Here is a 6113-nt window from a genome sequence, read left to right on the forward strand (position 1 = left end):
AGTAGATACCTAGCAATTGTATTGCCGAGTCATATGGCAATTCTATACTTTGCTTCCTGAGGAACCACCAAACTGCCTTCCACAGCAGCTGTACCATTTGACATTCCCACCAACAGTGGCTAAGTGTGCCTCTTTCTTCACATCCTCTACAGCACGTTGTTTTCTATTTTATTGATAATGGCCATTCTGGTGGGTGTGAGATGATATCTCACTGTGGTTTTGATTTGCATTTCCCTAATAGCCAGGGAAGTTGAGCATCTTTTCATGTGCCTTTTGGCCATTTGTATTTCCTCTAAACTATTGCTTTTTTCTTTCTTTGCTTTATATATATACTATATAATTTAAAAAGTTTAAAAAAAAAAAGGTTTCCAGGTGTTATAGATGGTGCTAATCCAAGGACCACAATCTGCAATAAAATTCTAGAAAAACATTTATATTTTTATGGCAAATCAGAAAAGTCACTGAATGAATTACGAAGGCTGGTAAGGATTTAAAATAGCCAAAAAAAAAAAAATTAGGAAAAGAATAATGACAGTCAGTTCTTACTCAAACAGAACAAAATTGAGCTACTCATATTTTACACAAATTATCAATTTATCCTTTTTTGACTGCTCTGTGAGGATTAAATGCGTTAACACATGTAACAGCCTCCTGTTAGATGGGCAGAAGAAAATAAAGCACAGAAATGCCAAGGGTTCACCATGAAGCAACAGATTATTTCTCAATATTTAAGTGGAAGGTGTTACATTTGTAAACACACTCCAACCCTAAACCATTTTAGAATGAAGAAATTAATATATTTTGGTGATGCTTGTCAAATTATACTCTAGCATTCAGGTATAAGTAAATCTGGTCTTACTGACATAAAATGGAGAAAAGAAGTAAGCAAGCAGACAGCATAATTTTTTTCTTTTCAAAGCAGGGGCAATGTGATGTGGTCAGCTACCTCTTCCAGCATATATATCTATTTAACAGAAACAGTAACTACTAATGGGTATGTACCTAAAATACCGTGAAGGCCTGAATAGTTACGTTAAACGTTAAAGTGCATTCCGTATGTTTTATTAAAGAAAGCAAACTCACACATACTTAAAAAGACTTTTTAAAAGACTCAGAAGTGGCTATCAACTGAGTCAACCAAAAATTCAGTCAGCCAGAATGCCCTAATTTATAAGCATTATTAAATTATAGAACCTTGTAAAAGTTATCAACAATGAAAAACTAAACTTTCTGTTATTCCTATTCCTCTTAAATAACAGGCAGTCAAGTGTTTCTAAAGCTGGGCATTTTGGTTTTGGTATAATCAGGACCTGCTCAATTGAGAGACACAGCTCAATAATAAGAAAACTCTTATATTTATGATAATCATGATGTTTGGGCCTAAGAAAAAGTCAGGATTTTCAGTCAAAGCATTTTAACTGATTAATGAAGACTTTCCACAAGGGGAAAGGCAGCAAGAGAGGGAAGAGGTACGCAGGGCTTGCCTGATTCTACCTGAGTACACAGGAAAGAGGAGAGGAAGATTTGTATCCTTCCAGTCATTGTTTCTTCTCGTTTTATGGAAAAACCATAGGAACCCAGAAAATGCAAGAACAAGTAGGGAAGCAAAAAGGAACTAGCAATGATCTTATTTCTGTTCTGACACCATAATGAAGAGAGTAAAACATGCTATTTAGGTAATGGCAAGCACTAGAATTCAACTTAAAGGCACATTCACAGTACTAATAACTTACGGAAGGAGATTCTCCAGCATAAGAGTTTCCAGGCAGCACAATAAATTAACAGATATATAGTTTACTAGTATTTTTCAACTATCCAATTAGAAACTGACAAATGTATATAAATCCATTTTTATCAAGTAAATCATAGTCTCTGTTATCTAGCACTATGACTTCCAAGATTAATTTTCAAATAAAATGACTGGTTTCAAGCAAACAATACTTTCTTCAAAATGTGTTCAGCCCTCTTTCAAACGGCCTTTCTACATTCAGAAAATATGTCACTTGTGCAAAGTAATGGAGGTATACCCAAAGCCCAAGAGCCATACCAGGGGGGTCTCATTATCAGATACTGCGTCTATTCACCATGTAGTTGTCCCGAGAAGGCAGCTGAAAGAATCCCAGTCTTAGGACAGAACATAATTCTGAAAGTTAGCAGAACAGATAAAACAGACGCTACTGACAATCTATTCACTAGTCATTCCCCAAATTTCCCATTCAAAAAGGAACTCCAATTTTGTCTAAGTATCTATTCTTCTCTCCAGAATCATGTGCTTCAGAAGAGGCAGATTCAGAGGGTGAAACATGGCTAATCTAAGCCAGCACTGTACAAAAGAAATTTCTATGATATGAAAACATTCTTTAACTGCACTGTCCAGTAAGGCAGCCACCAGCTACATGTGGCCATCCAGCACTTTAAATGTGGTAAGTGCAACTGAGGAACTAAATTTGTACTTTTATTTAACTTTAATTAATTTAAATATTCCATGTGGCTAGTGGCAACCTTACTGGGGACATCAATCCAGCCAATCATGGAGATCCCCATCCCAGGAGTAGCAACCTGTTTAGGCATAGGTTTATGGTTCATTTCTGACCAATGAGAAAGAAGGAAAAAGTTTTCACTAAGAAAAAAAAAAAAAGACACACAAAGAAAAGAAGAGAAAGTCCTTTTTGCTGCCTCTGGATGTAATCTTAACAATGTGATGTCTAAGAATGTAGTAGCCACTTTGTGAATAATAGGGTAGCAAACCTACAGATGAGGTTAGTATGTTAAAGAGAACAGAGCAAACAAATGGAAAGAACCCAGGCCCTTAATATTATCTAAATTCTTACTGAGTCAGGAATTTTTGTTACTTTCTGATGAGGATATACTAATTCATAAGAGAAACAAAGTAAAAGTGGATGAAAAAAAAATGGATGAAGTATAAACTGTTTTCCTTGGGAGAGAAGTTAAATAAATCTAGGTACTTATAGATGTTAATTTCAAAGAAAGAACTTTCAGAATAAATGTAGTCTAATAATGGGCCATAGGTATTTAGTTAAAAATAATTTTGTTAGTATGTATTAAGGCCAAAATACTAAGAAAAAATAAATATGGTTTATGGTAAACTAACCACCAATACACTACCATCCAGGACTCATTTTAAAGATATCTTTCTTAAGGTGTAGGTACAGAAAGAAAATTTTTCTAACTTAATTTCTCTTTCATTTACCTCCCTACCTGTTTCTTTCAATTAGGCAACTACAAAATGCATCCAATTAAATTATCAGCTCTCAAAGCAAGGAACAGTCCAGTAACACATTATGGATTTTCCTAATCATATATATGTATACACACACACACACACACACACACACACACACACACACAAACACAGACTAAATCATGTTTCCAAAGTGAAATTATTCAAACTTGTTTTCCACCATATTGACTTCAGCACATATGACATTAAAAAACAAAACCAAATATAAAACACTATCATTTTCCATTTTTGGCACTTTCTCGCTCAAAAAGTATACTAAAAACATTCAAATATGGGAGAGGATTCTGGAATTATCTCAGCAATCAGGACATAGTTGGTTTTGAATCCTCCTGAATTCTTTCTACAAAGAAAAGAGAGAGTAATGGGTAGCAAACCTAAAATGTATAAACATCTACCAAAAAAAAGCTATGTTGACAAGGAAATAAAAGTATAATCGGTGGGGACAAACCACTGACTTTCAACGCCAATGTGGAATTGGCATCTGTATGAAAAGAATCAGAAAGAAGCCACAGGGCATTTGATGAATATGAAATTAGGAAAACCCCAAAGACATAAAATAGGCATTCATCGGAAAGTGTAGTGGGTCAAATTGAGAATAGCAGCTGAGAATGAAAGGAGTTTTGCACATTCCAATTTGTGGGTGAGTGCAAGGAGACTGTGGCAAAGTTTAAAGGGGATATAGCAATCTGGGACTTATAAACTCAAAGCTAACCATCTGAAGCTACCTTTCAGGATACAGTCCGATAGGGAGTAATGGGAACAGAATCCAAATTAAGCAGAATACAGACAGCAGCACTAATGAAAGGGAAGGCTCAAATAAAGGACCAGGAAGAGTAAGCACCAGGAGATCACTGAAAATATAAGGCTTTTTCTCCCCTAGAAAATTCAGAAGAAGGAGTGCTAGGGCCATGACGCTAAAAAAGCTTTCCTGACTCATCTATCTTTTCAAATAGTTCAGGAAAAATAATTTCACTTAAAAGAGCATCAGGAAAGCACTGCAGTGAAGTCTCAAGGACAATATGAGAAGAAAGAATAAGAGGCAGAAGAATCCCCAAAGACAGTGAAAGCATCCAAAAAACAATAACAAAAAAACACCCCATGCCTTTAAAAGAGATGAAAACCATAATCTGATATTTCAAAACAAGCTAAAACAAATGAAGGATATAAAAAAATGACAGAATATAATGAAGGGGCAACATGAACTCAAATGGGGTGGTAAAATACAAGAAAGAATTAGAAATAAAAAATCATTAAAAAAATCGTTTCAGAATGAAGAGTAAACTAAAAGAAACACAAGAATGAACAAAACAACAGGTAACAGATAATGTCTTAAGAAAACTAGAAGATGAAAGAAGGAAATATGTTAAAACCCAAAAGAAAAAGATAAAAAAAAAAAAAAGATTAAAGGGAGAGTGAAGACCTATAGAGGATGGACAAGAAATATCCAACATATGTATAACAGAAGTCCTGAGGGGAGAAAATCAAAGCAATGGAACATAACAAATACTAAAAACCATAACTTAAGATCAATGTTACGAAATATTTAAAAAGGGAGCTACATAGAAAACCAATCCCTAATGAACAACTCTGAGACATATTCTATTAAAATACTGGAATTTAATAAAGAAAAAAGTTCTCTGAGTACCAAATAGACCAAATCACTTACAACGGAAAAACTATCATCAGACCTTGAGAGCAACACCAAACAACAGAGGAAAATGCAAGAAAACAAACGTGAGCACCAAAAATTTTACATGAAGTCAAACTTATAGGAATGAAATTGCAGAGTCATATGGTAAATTTGTACAGTTTTTTTTTTTTTTGGATGCCATTTGGCAGGGGTCATATTTCATTCTTTTTCCACTTGAGAATTACTGCAGCACCATTTGCTGAATTTTTGTTTGGTTTGTTTTTTGCTTTGGGAAGTACATGGGCTGGAAATTGAACCTGGGTCTCCCACATGGCAGGTGAGAATTCTACCACTGAACTACCCTTGCACCCCCAAATTGTACATTTTTTTAAGATCAGTTTCCTTCTATAATTTATTATTGTTTCCTTTACCTATTTTGTCACTCTGTGTAGGGTCCTTACAATAAATACTTATATTTTCATTTTTTATTCTACCTCATTATGTTTCTTGGAGGAACAGTAAGAAAATTTTCCTTTGGGGAGTGTCAAGTTCTATCTTTAAAGAAAACTTGTAAGGTGTTATAAGTGAAATATGGAAATAAATGCTTACATATCATCCTAAACAATATAAAGATTACCAAATCTAAGCGGACAGTCTCTTTTCAAGCAGTAATTGTGAGATAAAAATTAGGATAGTGTTTTAGCTTACTAAGGCTGCCTGAATGCAATACACCAGAGATGGACTAGCTTTTACAAAGGGGATTTATTTAGTTATAAGTTTATAGTTCTTCTGAGGAAAAGCAGCTGGCTTTCCTCTGGCTTTCTCTGTCACATGGGAAGGCACATGGTGACCTCCCCCCCACCCCCACTCCCACACCCCCTCACCCACACCCCACACCTGGCTTCTGAGTTCAAATGGCTCCCACCCCCGAGATTCCTTCCACATCTCCAAATGTCTGGGTCTGAGTTGCTGAGCTCTCTTCTAAACTCTGTGTTAAGCCTCCAGCTACTTAAATTAAACTTCACTCATTGTGAAAGTCACTCCCTTTAGCTGACCACAGATATATTCAGCCACAGATGAATTTCACATACTGATGGTTTAAGTCCATAGCAGCAGAATAACTGGATACTATCACCTGGCCAAGTTAACACCTGAATTTAACTACTACAGATAATATATACTAGATATGCTATAGTATGCAGCATTGCATTTAACCATATA

The 6113-nt window shown here is 35.3% G+C and overlaps 1 protein-coding gene across 4 annotated transcripts in view; it reads right to left on the reverse strand.

Annotated features, from left to right (window-relative positions):
* The window catches only part of SPPL3 (signal peptide peptidase like 3), a 216691-nt gene that overhangs the window by 173357 nt on the left and 37221 nt on the right, over positions 1 to 6113 (reverse strand). The window lies entirely within an intron of this gene.

The sequence above is a fragment of the Tamandua tetradactyla genome, chromosome 5 (genome assembly GCF_023851605.1).
Source record: "Tamandua tetradactyla isolate mTamTet1 chromosome 5, mTamTet1.pri, whole genome shotgun sequence".
In the NCBI taxonomy this organism is placed as follows: Eukaryota; Metazoa; Chordata; class Mammalia; order Pilosa; family Myrmecophagidae; genus Tamandua; species Tamandua tetradactyla.